Source organism: Bubalus bubalis, chromosome X, assembly GCF_019923935.1.
Source record: "Bubalus bubalis isolate 160015118507 breed Murrah chromosome X, NDDB_SH_1, whole genome shotgun sequence".
In the NCBI taxonomy this organism is placed as follows: domain Eukaryota; kingdom Metazoa; phylum Chordata; class Mammalia; order Artiodactyla; family Bovidae; genus Bubalus; species Bubalus bubalis.
The window spans coordinates 37,341,860-37,361,332 of NC_059181.1; the positions used below are offsets into that span (position 1 = coordinate 37,341,860).

A 19,473-nucleotide genomic window follows, 5' to 3' on the forward strand; every position below is an offset into this window, starting at 1 on the left:
TTCCCAAGACAGGGACTGAACCTATGCCCCCTACAGTGGAAGTGCAGAGTCTTAACCACTGGACTGCCAGGGAAGTCTCCCCAAATTAATGTTAAAGTGGAGAAACCTGCCAAATACTTCCTTGGCCAGGTGACCAAGGCCAACATCTACAGTGATGTCATACTGATAATATATACACTATCAATACTCTTATATATACTATCAAGTATATCTTGTATATACTATCAAGTATATCTTGTATATACTCTTGTATATATATTCAAGTCAACATAGAATTGTATTTTTAAAGGATAATTCCAGCCACTGTGGGAGAATAGATTAGAGGGGTCAAAGGGCAGAAGCAAGGAGACTAGCTGGACTGTTTGTAATAATACAGCAGAAATAATGGTGGCCAGACTAGATGGTAGCAGTGCAGGTAATAAGAAGTGGTTGGATTCTAGACGTGTCTTGAAGGTAGAATAGGCAGGGTTTGCTGGTGAATTGTATGTGAGGTATGAGAAAAAGTCAGAGTGATCTAAGGATATTTAGCTTGAGTGTCAATATGGATGGAGTTTCCATTCAAAAAGATGAGGAAGATCTGAGAAGGAGAAATCTGATGAATATATCAAGGGTTGGATTTTGTATACAAGGCAAGTTGCAGATTCCTATTTAGCCATCAATGTATTGCCATGCGTGTGCACTTAATTGTGTCTGACTTTTTGCGAACCCATGGACCCCCCCAGGCTCCTCTGTCCATGGGATTTTCCAGGCAAGAATACTGGAGTGGGTTGCCATTTCCTATTCCAGGGGATCTTCCAGACCCAGGGATTGAACCTGAATCTCTCCTATCTCCTGTGTTGGCACGCAGGTTCTTTACCACTGCACCACCTAGGAAGCCCATTTAGCCATCAAAGTGAGGATATTAAGCAGGTTGTTGGATTAATGTCTGGAATTCAGAGGAAACTCTGGGCGGGAGATAGAAATCTGAGAGTCATTAGCAAATAATTGGAGTTTAAAATCACAAGACCAGATTAGATCATGGTGCTTGATAACTATTATTTGATAGAAAATAAATATATACCATCTCTTCCGGTCAAACACATTTTCTATAAGAATTGTTTATATGCAGTTGCAAATAGGGGAACAAAATCAATATAATGTGGAAATTGTATTGGAGTATAATTATAACCTTCAGCATGAAAGGAAAAAGGATTCAACTTGGCTGCTGCACAGTCAGAAGCCTTCTTAGCTTTATTTTAATAAAATGAAAAGTGAGAGTCTGTACCAAGGGGCTTCTCCCCAAGGAAGCCTTACTTATGGTTCTTGCACCAGGTAGATTGCACTTCCTCCTGTGCTTACCTTAATGACAAGCTCAGGTCTGAGTTCCACGTCCTTGTGTGCTGTCTCAGCTCTATCAAGTCAGAATTTCAGCTGTGTTGGTTTATTGCACATTTAATATTCTATGGATAGCCTCTTGCCATATCAAACTGTTGTGTCTGAGACATTCATTTTTTATTTTATTAATGTTCTGCTAATAAGATTGCATACATTTTGAGTGATCTGCCCCAACTCTATTTTTTTTCCAGAAGTCTTATTACTTGTAGTGTGCTTTTTGCAAAATGAGAGATTTTTCAGGGAAATGATTGTATACATGTAGTGGACATGTTACTTTTGTCCACATCTTTCCTAGCATCTTTTTCTTTAGGAACTGTACCTTCCTCATCAGGTAAGGTTATCAACCTGTCCATTACATTCCCCTCCAAAACAGACGGACAGGAATGGGCACATGACTCAGGATAGCCAATCAGAGTACATCACCTACCTGGCCCATGGTGATTGGCTCAGGAATAGACCCATGACCCAAGCAGAGCCAATCGCTGGAGCTTTGCTGCAACTCTGAGGAAGTTAGGACTCTTTCAACTCTGGAGCTCTCTCGGACATTATCTGACTAAATGATGATGCCATCCCAAGAAAAAGACACAAATTAAGAATCCACAGTAAATTATTCAACTCCTGTGTATTTCTCCCATTATTATTTTCTTGGAAAATACATACTCTTTCTTCAAGTCTCAGTTCAGTTGTTATCTTCTGATGAAATAATTCATGACTACTGCACCTCCTCCACCGAGGGCCGCAAACTCCCTTCTCAATCCCACAATACGTTGTACACATCCCTTTTACAGCTTTCCTGCCTGAGTTTGTTTATCGTCTGCTCTTCCCCTTCCTCCACTCTGCAGTGTATGGTATATGGCATTCTTGATCTTAGTGACTTTGCCTTATTCATCTTTATAAGCCCAGGACCTAACATAATGCCAAGTACATGGTAGGTGTATATTAAATGTGAGTTGAATGAATGGATGATGATATGATTCTAGTAATACTTATAGTTGATAATCTTGCATGAAAAGAGACATTGCCTTACACACACACAGACACATACACACTCTAGGGGAAAATAGGATTTATGACAGGAAAGAATTTTAATCCATGATGCTGAAGCTGAACCTCTGATACTTTGGCCACCTGATGCAAAGACCTGACACCTTAGAAAAGATCCTGATGCTGGGAAAGATTGAAGGCAGGAGAAGAGGATGACAGAGGAAGAGATGGTTGGATGGCATCATCCACTCTATGGGCATGAGTTTGAGCAAGCTCTGGGAGTTGGTAATGTGACAGGGAAGCCTGGCACGCTGCAGACCATGGGGTCACAAAGAGTCGGACATGACTGAACTGAGTGACTTAAAACAATACAGTTCATTGGGATGAACCTTGAAAACAATACAGTAAGGAAGAATGCAGAATATTGGACACTTTGGAAGAAGAGACAAAATAAAGTTAGAAAAGAAACAGTGCCTTATAAACTTGGAGAGTAGAGAGAGAGAGAGGCTGAGGCTTGATATTATTAAGGGAAGTAGGTATAGATAAGGAAGAAAAGTAAAAGGAAATAGATAGGAAAGGAGGAAAAGTAGAGAGGTGTTGGTGGAAGGCAGGAGTGTGAGGAAAATCCTGGTGTCAGGCTGGATATTGGAACACTGAAATGAATGTCATAGCCTCTGCCCACTGTAGGGGAGATCTAGGTTTGTCATGACAGTTAAAAAAAAAAAGGATGATAAGGGTGTGTGTTAGGGGAGATTACACACTTTTCTGAATGGGCAGCAACCTTCCACAGCTGAAATGCTGTCCTCAAGCTGGGAAAATGTGCCACTCTCCCCCCATTCTTTGTCTCTTTCTCTCTGAACTCTGGATTCTCTCAAGCTTGTCAAGAGTAACAGGATTTTTATTCTACATGCTGTTCATCCCAGTTTTGATATGGTGGAGACAGGACTGTGGTCTCATCACCCTTCTCCACCCAGTAGAGCAAGATTTTTGTTGTTTACTTGCTAGGTCTTGTCCGACTATCTTGCAACCCTATGGACTGTAGCCCGCCAGGCTCCTCTGTCCATGGAATTCTCCAGGCAAGAATACTGGAGTGCATAGCCATACCCTTCTCCAGGGGGATCTTCCTGACCCAGGGATGGAACCCTGGTCTCCTGCACTGCAGGCAGATCTTTACCATCTGAGCCACCAGGGAAGCCTGTGGGAGGTTCTGGGCATTGCCTAATCCAGCTGGCAGGTGGAAAGAGTTGTTGAAGGAGCTGCTCTGCAGTAATTGATCAGGACCCTAAGGGGCCTTCTCCATTATCCTCTGCTTTAGCTCCTCTCTGAAGGAGGCACCTAGATAATAGTATTTGATGTAAATTTCCTGAGTTGTTTCGTAAATGTGAAAACCCCCCCACCAAATGGAAGATGTTAACTACTTGATGAGCACAAAGCCCCAGGCCTCTTGGAGCCTAAGGACTGATGAAGGTATCCCTTTTGACACCACCCAGCTACCTCACCAGCTGCCAATCAGAGACTTGCACAGGATTTAATCACAGACCCTGCGACCTCCTTCCCTCAGGTGATTTTATGCACGATACTGGATGCTTGGGGTTGGTGCACTGGGACGACCCAGAGGGATGGAATGGGGAGGGAGGAGGGAGGAGGGTTCAGAATGGGGAACACATGTATACCTGTGGCGGATTCATTTTGATATTTGGCAAAACTAATACAATTATGTAAAGTTTAAAAATAAAATAAAATTTAAAAAAAAATAAAAAAAATAAATAAAAGTGATTTGTGAAAACCCTTGCGGGGAGTTTGGGGCTTTTAGGGCAGGAGCCACCCCGTCTCTTGGCATGGCCCTGCAAGGAACGATTCTCTGATCCAAACTCAGACCTTTTTTTTTTTGGCCTCACTGTGCAAAGGACTTAATAACGAGCCTTAACGAGGAGGGGGAGACCTACAGGAAAGGACACACCTGGGATCTTGGAGCCAGCTGTGCTCGCTTCTGGGAGGGGTAGGTTCTGGTGCCCCGGCCACAAGGGGGAGGCCGAGGGTAGCAGGGCAAGGGGGTCTTGCCGGGTTGGTCCTGCCTTCCCCGGAGGGAAGGGGGTACGGGCCTTGGCGTTGTGTGTCCAGATGGCACGTGGAAAGTGTGTTGAGCTCAGATGGGTAGGCCAGGGGTAGCGGGTCCCCGGGTAGCGGCGCAGAGGGGAGACCCACGAGGGCAGCTCATGTCCGGCAGGGTCGTCTCCAGGGGCGAGCTGTGGCAGGCGCAGCCCCCGCTGGATGGGCTCTGGCGCCGCCGCCTAGGGGAGTCCGGTAGACGGCGCTGAGCTTAAGGGCGGCCGGAGACGCCCCCCAGCGCTTCGACCCGGTACCTGCCGGGGGCGGGCGGCGCGAGGGGCGCGCGGCGCGAGAGGCGGGCACCGAGCGCGTGAGTCACTCTGCTCCCCTGGGCTCGGAGCGGGACTTCGCCTCCCGCCTGGGGTCTAATTTCATCTCCAGCTTCGGCGACTCAACCTTGAATACCTGCCCCTCCTGAGGGGGGACCGGCGTTCTTCCGTCTAGGTGACGGCCAGGTAAGTTTCTGGTCTTTGGATGCTTGGGTAGCTCGCGGGGAGGAGGGGGGGGCGGTCTCCTAGTCTGTGCCTCGGTCTGCCTTTGCTTTCACCTCTGGTTCTCTCCGTTGGAGACAGAAAGTTAGATTTAAAAAAAACGCAACAGAGAAGATCAAATGCACGCTAAGACCCCAAACAAGCCAAACTCTGGGGCCCTATTTAATTTCCCGGGTATCTTCAAATGTCCGGATGCGGCGTTTATGGGGCTAGGAATGTTCGATTTGTTTCGTGTGTCCCTCCTCCCCCACTTTCTTCCTGGGTTATTCTCAGAGGTCGCGTTTGGAGGGGGGTTGGGGGACAAGGGTGACGAGAAAGCTGGAAGGCTGAGCTGGAATCCCTTGCCAGGGCGGTTTCCTCATTTCTCTGCGAGGTGGCAGATGCTCTACCGTAACCCGAGTTGGGATCTTGGAGCCAGCCCAGGACCTGCCAGAGCTGTAAGGTAACTGCAGTTGCTGCATATCAATCTCGGCACCGCTGACTGAATCAAAATGTTCCGGAGGCACAATTAATGTGACTGCCACGATCATGTTGAAACAATTCACTGAAGGACTCTCTTGAATATTTTATTTTGAATGTATCGTATTTCAGGAAATTTTTAGGAGGCTACCGCGGGTCTTATTTTCTCTGTTTTCAGAGATGCTTCCAAACCTATTATTTCTCTTCAAGAAAATCAGTGAACACTGTCTCTTAGAAGGATTTAACACTGCAAAGCTACCTCTTACTTTTCCTTTACGAGTGTGTGTGTGTGTGTGTGGGGGGGGGGGTGGGGGGGAGGTGCTCCCACCAGCTGCTTTTAGAAAAATCGACGCGGGGAGGGTGCATGCCCCTTTCTCGACCATTAAGCTCAAGTGTTTCCGTGACTATTAAATAGGTACTAATTGTTGCTGCTCTTTTTTTTGCTTAAAAGTAGCAAAGGAAAGAACCTCCTAGAATGCCCTGCATTTGTGGCTCGTCTTGTCGACTGATTGCTTTACATCAGTACTGTTTGGTTTGATGCAGTGTTAACAGGTGGTCTAAATTCACAGCACAGTTCTGTTCTACATGAACAAGCCTGCTGATATGGGCGGAAGGCGAACGTCTCCTCACCCTCCCCCCGTACCCCCCCAAAAAAACCTCGTGTCTTTCTCCTGCTTTGTGGGATAGAGAAGTATGGTGGGGGCAGCTTTTCTGGCAGTTGATTGGGTCGCCTATCATTAATTGTGCTTTCCTGAATCATCATTTGGTTTATAATCTGTGATTATAGAGATAAACCTTTACCCTCCTCCCCCCAGAAAATTAATAAAACATGAGATGTTTAGTCAGTTCCCAGGGGTAACTTTTTAGAGTTAAATGGAAACTGTGGTGATCCTTTTTTTTTTTTTCAAAGCTCTTCCCAAGGAGACCCCCAAACTGAGTCAGATTTCCCACCTGTTGGACAACATGACTCTTCTCTGCCTCTTGTGACTCTTGGTTTGCACAACAGTCTTGCTCAAGATAGTAAAATTTCTTGAAAGGCAGGGTAATGTCTTATTCATCTGTATATCCTTGGAGCCTATAAAATTAGGTGGGGGTCTGAATGAATGAATGAATACATGAATTTGGCAGTTTAAATTGGGTTTGGCATCCCTTGAACATCTCCTGGGCATGCTTTTTCTTCACTCCTATAAGATAAACCTCCTAATTCAATGATTCTTAGTGTGGATTCTCAGACTATACTTATTCTAAATAAGGGTTTGACATATATGGAAAACATCTATATATTAGTTATGACTTTTTTTTTTTCTGCAACAGAAAAGTCAACTAAAAGCGGCTTTAACAAATTAGAGAAAGCTGACAGCAGGTGATTACTGGAGTAGGCTCAGTGGCCCAACAGTGTCAGGGGATTAGATTTACCCTCCTGGTTTCCTGGGCTTCCCTTGTGGTTCAGCTAGTAAAGAATCCACCTGCAATGCAGGAAACCTGGGTTCGATCCCTGGGTTGGGAAGATCCCCTGGAGAAGGTAAAAGCTAGCCCCTCCAATATTCTGGCCTGGAGAATTCCATGGCTGTATAGTCCATGGGGTCGCAAAGAGTCAGACACAACTGAGCAACTTTCACTGTCCTGGTTTCAAGATGTCTGTAACAGCTCTAGACATTACATCCTTATCCCACATTCAAATGCAGTTAATGGGGTAGAAAGTGGTAGAATAACTTCCTCCTGCAACTTTCTCCTATCAGATAAGAAATAACTTCCCCAATGTTCCTCAACAGAATCTCCCTTTTATCTTATTGGTCAGAGTTGGGCCACCTATCAATCCATGGGACTGGACTGTGGCATGGGGAGGCCAGGAAATATCTGGTTTTTTAGCTTGTATTGTGGGAAGGAGGCCAGGGAGAGGGGCTTTGGAGAGAGATTTTGGAAACTAGCTGGCAAGTCTGTTGAACTGTCATGAAAGAAAGTGGTTCTGTTTTAGCCAGTGATGGTATTAATGATTGGTCCAACTATCACATTAAATATTAAACAGTGTAGCAAAAGCATATTCAGAACAGGATTATTTTCTCTCTCGGGTATGGTATTTTAAGGGTGCTAAATCATTTTTGTAGAGTGGTAACTTTTAGAGACTGCAGGTAGAAAAATAAATTTCTATATATAATATATATATGGCATGTATGGTTTTTATTGTTATAAATGTGGGTCAGATCCTCCAGCTTCTGAAAGAGAGTAAACCTTCAGTAAGTAGATAGTTGTGCTGTGAGTTTGGGAGCATCACAACCTCACAAGGACAAATGGAAAAGGGTTTAGCGATTAAAAAACATAATTACTGGTTTGGCACCTATGCCCTGAAATTCTGGGTTACACAAACTCAGAGTCTCGAATTTGCATCCTAGGAGTCTGGAGAGCAACTTAGCTGGAGGGCCAAGAAAAACATGAGAAGTTGTAGATACTGATGATTTAGGGCGATGGATTTTCTTTGAGAACCTTCTCTGTTTCTTAGTGTGGAACATGTACTACAAAAAATGTTTGAGATGATCCTTAGCGCACACATGAAAGCTGAAGTTGATGAAGGAAAAAAGAGCATATATCTCACTGCCAGCTTGGATTCTTGACTTTTCCAGTAGAAGTCCTGATGTATTTGCAGAGAGGACCTACTGATGTGGGGTGCCATTGCCTTCTCTGACTTAGCATCAGTGGTTCTCAAACTGTTTTGCACTTTAAAAATCACCCAGGGAGCTCTTAAAAGTCCAGATTTAAGGCCTGATACCTGGACTTCCCCGAGAAGGCCATCGCAACCCGCTCCAGTACTCTTGCCTGGAAAATCCCATGGGTGGAGGAGCCTGGTAGGCTGCAGTCCATGGGGTCGCTAAGAGTCGGACACGACTGAGCGACTTCACTTTCACTTTTCACTTTCATGCATTGGAGAAGAAAATGGCAACCCACTCCAGTGTTCTTGCCTGGAGAATCCCAGAGACCGGGGAGCCTGGTGGGCTGCCGTCTATGGGGTCACACAGAGTTGGACATGACTGATGCGACTTAACAGCAGCAGCAGATGACTTTGCTGCTGACTTTGGGAACTGTTATCAGTTGCTCCGGCTCCCAAAATCAAGTACCGCAGACTAGATGACTTAAAAACTGAATTTATTTTCTCACAGTTCTGAGAGCTAGATGTTCAAGATCAAGGTGTTGGCAGGGCTGGCGTCTTCTGAGGTAGGTCCCTCTCCTTGCCTTGTACATGGCCTCCTTCTCACTGTTTTCATGTCTTTCCTCTGATGTATCTGTGTCCCAGTCTCCTCTTACAAGGACACCAGTCATATTGGATTAGGGCCCACCCCTCATTTTGATTTCATTACCTCTTTATAAAAGCTCTGTCTCCATGCACAGATTCTGAAGTACTAGGGGTTGGGATTTCAACTTGTGAATTGGAGTGGGGTTGAGGGTGAAAGTGAAGTCACTCAGTCATGTCTGACTCTTTGCGACCCCATGGACTGTAGCCTACCAGGCTCCTCTGTCCATGGGATTTTCCAGGCAAGAGTACTGGAGTGGATTGCCATTTCCTTCTCCAGCAGATCTTCCCAACCAAGGGATGGAACCCAGGTCTCCCGCATTGTAGACAGAAGCTTTACCATCTGAGCCACCAGGGAAGTCGCTGGGGTTGGGGGTGTGGGGATACAATTCAGCCCAGAACAGGAACCACTGGACAGGTATGAGTATGGCACTACCCAAAAGTTACTGTGCAGACAATTCACCGGAAGATCTTTCTATAGTTGAGATTCCAGTTCACTAACTCTGGGTGAGGCATGAGGGTCTGCAGGTCTCATGAACTCCAGGTGATGCCAATGCTGCCAGTCCCCAGATAATGCTGGAAGCAGCTTTGGTGCTGTCTAGATTGGTACTTCTGAAGCTTGAGCAGGCATGGGAATCACCTGGAGAGCTTGTTAAAAACAGATTGCTGGATCCTGACTTCAGAATTTGTGATTCTGTACGGTTAGGGCCTAAGGGTTAGAGCCCAAGAATTTGTGTTTCTAACAAGTCTCCAAGCTGGCAGTGAGACATATGCTCTCTTTTCCTTCATCAACTTCAGCTTTCATGTGTGCGCTAAGGATCATCTCAAACATTTTTTGTAGTACATGTTCTGCAGTAAGGAACAGAGAAGGCTCCCAAAGAAAATCCATCGCCCTAAATCATCAGTATGCACTACTTCTCATGGTGCTGCTGGTATAGGAACCATCCCTTCTTTTTTTATTTTTTAAATGTTTAATTTCAGTTATTTAAAGTTCCGTCAGTCTGTATACACTTTATATTAAACACACAGGAAGCCGGGGCTCCTAGTGGAAATACACATTTCAATTTTAGGGATTGTTCAGATACTGAGAAGAGCTTTGTGAACCATGTCTCTCTCACATTTTGAGATTCTGTGGTATGGAGTGAATCTAGTTCATTACATATATCATTGTTTGTGAAGTTTATAGCGTTGTACTTTTTGTTTTGCCAGACTTAATTACTTTATCTGCTCAAAAGACAAAGGATGAGGAAATGAGAGAAAATGCTACACTGATGTCTCTTAATCTCTTATGCAAATGGAAGTGAATGAACAGGGAGTCTATACATCGGCCCATTTATCTCTATTTATGTTTATTTTCTAATCACAGAGCTAAATTGCAGCTTGCCCTTATATCAGCTCAAAGATGATTCTATGAGATGAGTTGCTGGCTTCTTATATGTGATTTTTTTCTTTGGAGGATTAACTATTCTAGAGATTGTACAATCTGGGGCAGGGCTGGGAGGCATTGCACATTTCTCAAAACACATTAATTTTAAATTCTAATTTAATTAAATTTTTATTTCTACGTGAGACCAATGGTGAGCTACATCAAACAATACCCCCCTCTGCAAAATGACTGGAGGTGGAAAAATAGTTTGCCTGCTCTTTGAAAGTTCAATTAGAATTCATGGTCTGCAGATGTTTTTACTTTTTTGGGAGAGTAAAACAAGAGACTGTCTGCAAATGTGAGACTAAATGGTTTAGAAACATCCAAAAAAATATGTTAGTGACCTGGGTATAATTTCAAGAATGTGGTTTTATTTTTTTTTAAAGTAGAAACTTGTCCCCCAAAATAGCTATATATATATTTTTTGTATATTGGTCACTCTACCTTTGATATCTCATTTAGCTGTTGTAACCTCTAATATATCAGATACGTGTGTGTCAGTTATCTGCTGCCATAATAATGCTGCATAACAAGCAACCATAGAATCTCAGTAGCATATGACAATGTGCGTATTATAAGCTCATGTGTCTAGGTCAGCTGGGGGTTAACTAGGCTGTTTTGTTGATCTTGGCTGGGATTGTTCACATGTCTTGGATTTATCTGGATATTGGCTGATGTAGGCTAACCCTTTCAGTTTTCTCAGTTATGTACACACACACACACACACACACGCTTTTTTTTTAATGTTCTCTTCCATTATAGGTTATTACAAGCTTTGGGTATAGTTCCCTGTGCTGTACAGTAGGTCCTTGTTGGTTATCTATTTTATATATAGTAGTGTGTATGTTTTAACCCCAAACTCATAATTCATCCCTCCCTCTCCCCTTTCTCCTTTGGTAACCATACATTTGTGTTCTGTGAGTCTTTCTATTTTGTGAATAAGTTCATTTATATCATTTTTTTTAGATCCTACATATAAGTTGTGCTGTATGATATTCATCTTTTTCTGTCTGGCTGGCTTCACTTAGTATGATAATCTCTAGGTCCATCCATGTTGCTGCAGATGGCATTATTTCATTCTTTTTTTTTCCTTAAATCACTGAGTAATATTCCTAGACTAACCTTGAGTGGAGTAACTGGTGCCTGGGCTCTGTTTCACATGTTTCTCATCCTCTGGCAGGCTACCCGGTCGTGTCCTCAGGGCAGCCAGCAGAGGTACAGAAAAGAACAAATGGAAATAAATAGGTCTCTTGAGGCCTAGATGCATAACTGGCATACCCTCACTTTTACCTTGTCCTGTTGGCCAAAGTAAGCCCCATAGTTAGGCCCAGAGTCAGAGTGGGAGGACCCTACGAAGTTATGACCAAAGAAATGGATATAGAGAGGGATAAGGAACAGGGACTATTTTTTGCAGTCTATCACAGAGGAGAAAAAGTTTTGAGACATTAAATAACTTGTTCAGATCTCATTACTTACAAGAGGTCAAGCCAAGACTGAAAAGCAACTTTGATGCCAAAGTTTAACACACTTTCCTTTATGCCACATTGCTCTCCTACTTTTTATTGTACCCTATTTAGAGCAAAACTGGCAACAGAAGGTATATGTACAGCCTAGAAGATAAAAAATTGTCACAAGTGAGATTCTGGCACATGCATGTATATATACATTGTTATATTTTTGTTTGCTCAATTTGTAGCATTTATGTTTTTAGTTCTTATTAATAATGTTCTCTCATCTCTGGTATGAAGCATCTAAAATATTTCCATTTTAAAGTAAAAAATGAATTCAACTTTTAATCCAATAAATCTAAAGCGGTTTCATGCTGCCCCATTTTCCCTCACTTCTGACTTTTCCAAAGTTATGCCAGGTTTATAGGGCCTCCTATTCCAGAATGAATTTGCTGATGCCAAAATTGTTGGAGTTTACCCTCAGGGTCTTCGCACAGTTTCTACGTTTTTGGTGAGTTTTGCCAGCAATTGGTAAAACCTCCTAGCACTGTCCAGGGGAGAGGTTACCTGTGATACTTCCAGCCTGATCATCGGACCTGCCAGATTAGATAAACTCAGTTGTGGAGACGATGCAAGAGAGTGTCCAAGCCCAATGCCATTAAATAGTTGAATTGTATAATGAATTCTGTTTCTCCTGATTTCATGCTTGGCAGTCAACCTTATGATTCTCCATGTCTGTTGCCTTCAGGGAGCGAATAACCTGGTCAAGCTGTCTGGTCTGTGTGAAAGTTTCATTTCTCATTGTAAATTACTAAGCCTCCACTCTGACTTTAAACACTTATGAGCATTATGGGAGTGAGTCAGCATCCAGCACCTTCAAGCCTGAGAAATGCAGAGACACTGATAAGATCAGTTATCCGAGCTTGCACTGCTAGCGTTTATTCATCATTTTCTGCATCCCAGCAACTGTGCAATTTTATTTACATGATCTCATTTGGTCCTCGTAATAACTTTGTGAAGTAGTACTTTTACTTCCAATGTACAAAGAGGAAGACTGCAGTATAGATTAAGAGCTTGCCCCACATCAAACGGCTCCTTTGGCAGAGACCTCTAGTTGCCATTCAGCATCCTTTCTTGCCTTCTCCCTTAGTGATGGTGCAGTTTTATTCCTGGTGCTGATGCATCCACTGAATGGTCTCTGTGACCCAGCATCTCTTGTACCAAGGTGTGATCCTATGACTGAGCGGTGCCACAGAGAACCATTGTGTTGTGTGGGGACTTCTAAGGAAGCCTGCCTAAAGAGAGATGGCTTGACTGGGAGGAGGGTCCTTTGCATACTTCCTGTTTCCTCCAGCTGCTAGCCTGGAATGCAGGCATGATGGCTAGAGCCCTCTTGGACTCAGGATGTATGTCAGCACTGATGTGGTGAGAATGGAAAAGTCAAGGAATCTGGGCTCATGACAGAGCCCTGCAGCTACTGTGCCAGCTCCATTTCAGAGCTCTTCGCTGGCTTCCTGAGCATGTTAGTGTTGTCCTAGCCGAGAAGAAAGGTAGTGAAGGCTGTTGGGTAGGCAGTGGACACTGTTTACATACTATGTACCAAATGCCTACTGTTTGAACTGTAATAGACACATATGTTTGCGTTCCATCCCTGCCACTTAGTAGCTGCGTATATTGGGCACATCTTGTGTCTCACTGTGCATCCTTTCAGCCTCCCTTTTAGTCAAGCCATTGATCCTGCAGCCAATTTCATGTGGGTGTAACCAGACAGGACCTTGCTTGAACCTTACAGTGGATAGTTCACTTTCCACCCTGGGACTGCTTCAATGTTACAACACAGAGGCCTGTTGGAACTGCCTGGCACTCACATAGGTATTGGGGACTGTGAGGGTATTTAAGGCCCGTGAATCAATCCTTGACTAACATGGGTTGGGAGCCAGAGATAAAGGCTTCTTTCTCCCATCCTTGACTAGATAATTTTGAACTGCATTTAAGTTTTGTGAGCTTCTAAGTCATTCACATAGAGTCTAAGAAAGGTGAAGGTCCCCATTGCCTACAGTTTGTGGCCAACTGAAAATATGCCCCTGTATTGATTTTCTCTTTTCTGCTTCCCTTTCCTAAATTCCCTAATTCTATTTTCTGAAATCAATTCCCCAAATTGCTTGCCTGCAAACCCTTGTCTCAGGCTCTGCATTTCAGGGAGAACTTAGGTTAAGACCTTGTATAACTTTGAATTAGTTGTACTGATAAAAGTTTTGGCACTTGCTGACACTTCTATGCCCCTAATAGGATGAAGCAATATACTATCTTGAGTGTGCAGAGATGGCAATACATTATGAAATCTGATAGTGTCAAGTATTGGTATGTACATGGATCAATAGGAATTGATGTACCTTGTTTTTTTAAAAAATTTTTAATTCATTTTTAATTGGAGGATAATGGCTTTACAATGTTGTGTTGGTTTCTGCCATCCATCAACATGAATCAGCCATAGGTATACATATGTCCCCTCCCTCTTGAACCTTCCTCCCACCTCCCACCCCTCTATGTACCTTGCTGAGGGGAGTGCACATTTGGTAAAATCATTTTGGAAAATAAAACTGGCACTATCTTTTTTTAAAATATTTTGTTTAGTTATTTGGTTGCACGAGGATCTTTATTTGCAGCACGGGAACACTTAGTTGCAGCACGTGGGATCTAGTTCTCTGACCAGGGATCGAACACAGGCTCCCTGCATTGGGAGTGTGCAGTCTTAGCCACTGGACCACCAGGGAAGTCCCCTTGGCATTATCTTGTGAAATTGAACATGCGTATATTCTTTGACCCAGCAATTTTATTTCTAGGTATAACCTCTCAAATTCTTCTGCATGTGAACCAGGAAATCTCCTTAGACATGTCCTTGGCAACATAGCTGATAATACAAAAGTACTGGAATAAAGTATTTGTTCACTGATGGGAAAATAGATAAAAAATTTTGTTATTCATTATTTTATATAGATAAATATATATATATAATATATTTATATTTTATATATTTTATATATATTTTATATATATATATTCGTTATTCTATATTTATATAGAATAAAAATGAATTCACCACTGTTATATATAAGAACATAGCTGCCTATTAGAAACAAAATAGTGAATGAAAAGCTAAGTTACCAAAAACTTCATGCAGTTGGGCATAATTTTTATAAAGCTTAAAAACAACACTAAGCAATGCTTTGAGAGGAATCCCACACACATGATAAACTGTAAAGTAAGGTAAATCCCAGTTCAGGCTAGTGCTTTCCTCTGCTGTGGAGACAGGGATGGGGGAGGTAGGAGCACACAGTAGATGCACTGACATTCAGAATGTTCTAGGTCTTGCATTTGGTGATAGGTTCACTGAAACTCATTTATCATTATTCCTTATACTTTATAAATGATATAGAATATTTTGTATATATCAGATTATATAAATTTTTTTAAATGAAACTGCCACCAACAAAGATGCTGTGCTAACAGAACGTGGTCTTGGTGAAAGCCTATTCCAGTCCTTGCTCTGAGCTAATGGCTTTGAGTCAGTGTTCTTCATCATGTGATATATTTCCTCCCTTTTTGTTTCCAGTGTATTGTGACCAGTTAGAATGGCAGGGCACAATATTCAGTTTCCTTATGGCCCTGAGGGGCTTCCCTGGGTGGCCCAGATGGTAAAGAATCTCAGAAAGATCCCATGGAGAAGGGAATGGCTACCCCCTCCAGTATTCTTGCCCAGAGAATCCCATGGACAGAGGAGCCTGGAGGGCTGTAGTCCATAGGGTTGCAGAGAGTCAGAAACGACTGAGTGACTAAGCATGTGGCCCTTAAGTGTTACGTCCTTTCGTATACTTAGAACAGTTTGCTGTGTCCTCCGTTTCATCATCTGCTTTGCCTGTGGCTCCTCTGTGTCCTGAGGCTCCTCACTGCTTTCTGCTGCACGCCCACTGTCATTTTATTGCTAGTCTTAACACTGCATTCGTGGGCTACAGTCCCCTTCTCTCTTTGGGGTGTGTGTGTATTGGTTGCTAGTATAATGGCGGGGAAGTGGTGAGGCTATTAACAGGACATTTCCCTCTTCATTTTTAAACCTTCTCCTTGTTGTATCATAAGGTTGATAACCTTTACCCCATTTTTGTGTCATGGACCCTTTGACGAAGGTGATGGTCTGTTTATCAGAATAGTGGTTTAAATACATAAAATCAAACAGATTGGATTACAAAGGAAACAAATTATATTGAAATACAATGATCAGAATTGCAATGCACTTCTTTATTAACTTCACTGGTAGCTCAGACGGTAAAGTGTCTGCCTACAATGTGGGAGACCCGGGTTCCATCCCTGGGTCGGGAAGATCCCCCAGAGAAGGCAATGGCACCCCACTCCAGTTCTCTTGCCTGGAAAATCCCATAGACGGAGGAGTCTGGTAGGCTACAGCCCATGGGGTTGCAAAGAGTCAGACACGACTGAGTGACTTCACTTCACTTCCCTTCTTCTTTATTAACTTACTACACAGTAAGATCTAATTGTGGGCCTACTGACTGCCCAAATTTTAAAGTCGTAATGAACAAAGGGATATTTCACAATATACTGTTGTTCAGTTGCTAAGCCATGTCTGACTCTTTGCGACCCCATGGACTGCAGTACACTAGGCTCCTCTGTCCTCCACTGTCTCCTAGAGTTTGCTCAGTCAGTGATGCTCTCTAACCATCTCATCTTCTGCCACCCGCTTCTTGTTTTGCCTTCAATCTTTCCCAGCATCATGGTCTTTTCCAATTAGCTGGCTCTTTGCATCAGGTGGCCAAAGTATTGGAACTTCAGCATCAGCCCTTCCGATGAATGTTCAGAATTGATTTCATTTAGGATTGACTGGTTTGATCTCCTTGATGTCCAAGGGACTCTTAAAGAGTCATCTCCAGCACCACAATTTGAAACCATCAATTCTTTGGCACTTAGCTTTCTTTGTGGTCCAGGTCTCACATCCATACATGATTACTGGAAAAACCATAGGTTTGACTATGTGGACCTTTGTTGGCAGAGTGATGTCTCTGCTTTTTAATACACTGTCTAGGTTTCTCATACCTTTCCCCTCAAGGAGCAAGTGTCTTTTAATTTCATGGCTGCAGTCACCACCTGAAGTGATTTTTGGAGCCCATGTATTTCACAATATATGCAATAACTGTAATGTGATGTGTGAAATATGTGTGATTTCTATTGGTGACAAAGCCACACAGATACTGAAACTATTGTGGTTTATTGCCTATATCCATATTTGAAGGAAATACTAAATTTTGGTTAGAGATTGGTGAATTCAATTCTGTCACTCAGTTGTGTCCGACTCTGCAACCCCATGAACCACAGCACACCAGGCTTCCCTGTCTATCACCAACTCTCAGAGTTCACCCAAATTCATGTCCATTGAGTCGGTGATGCCATCCAGCCATCTCATCCTCTGTCGTCCCCTTCTCCTCCTACCCTCAATCTTTCCCAGCATCAGGGTCTTTTCAAATGAGTCAGCCCTTCGCATCAGGTGGCCAAAGTATTGGAGTTTCAGCTTCAACATTAGGCCCTCCAATGAACACCCAGGACTGATCTCCTTTAGGATGGACTGGTTGGATCTCCTTGCAGTCCAAGGGACTCTCAAGAGTCTTCTCCAACACCACAGTTCAAAAGCATCATTTCTTTGGTGCTCAGCTTTCTTTACAATCTAACTCTCACATCCATACATGACTTGGAAAAACCATAGCCTTGACTAAACGGACCTTTGTTGACATAGTAATGTCTCTGAGATTAGTGAATATAAGGATGTAATTTTTTTTTCCATCCAAGTTCATTGACCTTCTAAATTCTATCCATACATCCTTGGGGACCGTGGACCCTAAGTTGAGAACCTTGCTGTAAGCAAAACGAAGGAAATTACAACAGATGAAGGAAATGATTTAAAGTGAATACCCAATGTTATCTAATCCACAGTCCACAAGGAAAGCATTTATTAAGTATCTCCAACCCTTCATGGGGGGTTTCCCAGGTGGTGCCAGTGGTAAAGAACCCGCCTGCCAATGCAAGAGATATAAGAGACGTGAGTTTGATTCCTGGGTCAGGAAGATCCCCTGGAGGAGGACATGGCGACCCATTCCGGTATTCTTGCCTGGAGAATCCCATGGTCAGGGGAGTCTGGTAAGCTACAGTCTATGGGGTTGTGAAGAGTTGGACACTTCTGAAGTGACTTAGCACTCACACGCAACCCTTCATGGGAGGAGGTAGGGATTGCAATACATCCCAGTTCCCTTCGAATCTCACAGGCCTTCTCTTTGAGAGGAACTTCCTGTTCATTGCCCTGCAGACAGACCTCCATGCTTCTTGGTGAAAGTCCTGCCTCCTCCTCAGAGGAGTTTGTCTTACCATTGTATTCATCCATCTCCTTTCTCCACTCTATTTTCCCCATTCAGGGATGTCTACCTTCAAATAGTTCTCTAGTGACTGCCCTATAACAGTGTACAGTGGTCTTTGGCACCCTGAGCCTCTTCTGCTTCAAGGCCTTTCCCCTGTGGCGTGTTATCTTGAGCAGAGCCATGCACGCCTCCTAACTCTCCAGTAAAAACACTCTCAGAGGTAGTTCAGTCTTTATAAAAAATTTTTATTGAAATACAGTTTATTTACAATGTTGAGTTTCAGGTGTATAGCACAGTGATTCAGTTTTATATATATATATGTTTACATTCTCTTCTCTTATAGGTTACAAGATATTGAGTAGAGTTCTTGGTGCTATATATTAGGTCCTTGTTGGCAATCCATTTTATATATAAAAGTGTCTATATGTAATCCCAACTTTTTAATTTATCCCTCTTCCTCCACTTTTCCTCTTTGGTAATCATAAGCTTGTTTTCTCTGTCTGTGGGTTTATTTCTGCTTTTTGTAAGTAAGTTCATTTGTATCATTTAAGATTCCACATATAAATGACATCATATGATATTTGTCTTTCTGTTTCTGATTCAACTTTACTTAGTTTGATAATCTCTAGGTCCATCCGTGTTGCTACAAATGGCATTAGTTCATTTGTTTTTATGGCTGAGTAGTATTCCATTGTATATGTGTACCACATCTTCTTTATCTATTCATCTGTTGATGGACAGTTAGGTTGCTTCCCTGTCTTAGCTCTTGTAAGTATATAATAAACATTAGGGTACATGTGACTTTTCAAATTACGTGTTTTTTTTTTTGCTGGATATATGCCCAGGAGTGGGATTGCTGGATCGTACAGTAGAAAGGAAGCCACTCTGTGCAGTCCGTGCTCAAGTTGTGGGGAATTATGTTCCATCTCCTTGAGGGTGGAGTATCTATATGAATTAGGTAGAATTCTTCTGTGTAGGAAAATGGTCTCCTCTGTCCCATTTACTTATTCAGTCATTTATATTAGTATGGACTCATGGTAATGAAGTTTTAATGAAATAATCCCAATCTTATTTATGACCAATAGCATGAATTTCTATACCAAACTATGGCTAGCCCTATAGTTTTTAAGCACACAAAAAAGAGTAAAACCAATGGTTACATGTGGACTTGTTTTACTGTTTGTCTCTCTTTCCTTTTTAGGGGCAGGTTTTTGCTTTAATTTCTAACCAAAAGAATAATTAACTAATGTGGTTTTAAAAAAATCAACCATCAAAGAGCACACAGTGAAAATTAAGATTACTTTCCACCCCATATCCTTTAATCCTTTTCAGATACATCTCTTATTAACTGTTACTGGTATTTTTCCAGAGATTTTTCAATGCATGTATTAACATATATCATTCAGCTATTTTAGACTCCAAAGCAAAGGATTAGGAGAGGAATAGCAGGGTAATGAAAGAGAAATAAGAAAGGAGAGGGTAGAAG

General features: G+C 42.7%; 1 protein-coding gene across 11 annotated transcripts in view; it reads left to right on the forward strand.

Moving 5' to 3' along the window:
- The first annotated feature begins 4,099 nt into the window (after nt 1-4,099).
- SYTL5 (synaptotagmin like 5) overlaps nt 4,100-19,473 on the forward strand; it is a 259,990-nt gene continuing 244,616 nt past the window's right edge. For 6 of the 11 annotated variants that reach the window (XM_044936825.2, XM_044936833.2, XM_044936830.2 and 3 more), the window contains exons 1-2: nt 4,364-4,922; nt 5,307-5,400. The gene's annotated coding sequence lies outside the window, so the exon portion shown is untranslated. The other 5 variants (XM_044936828.2, XM_044936826.2, XM_044936827.2 and 2 more) reach the window with 4 other exon arrangements.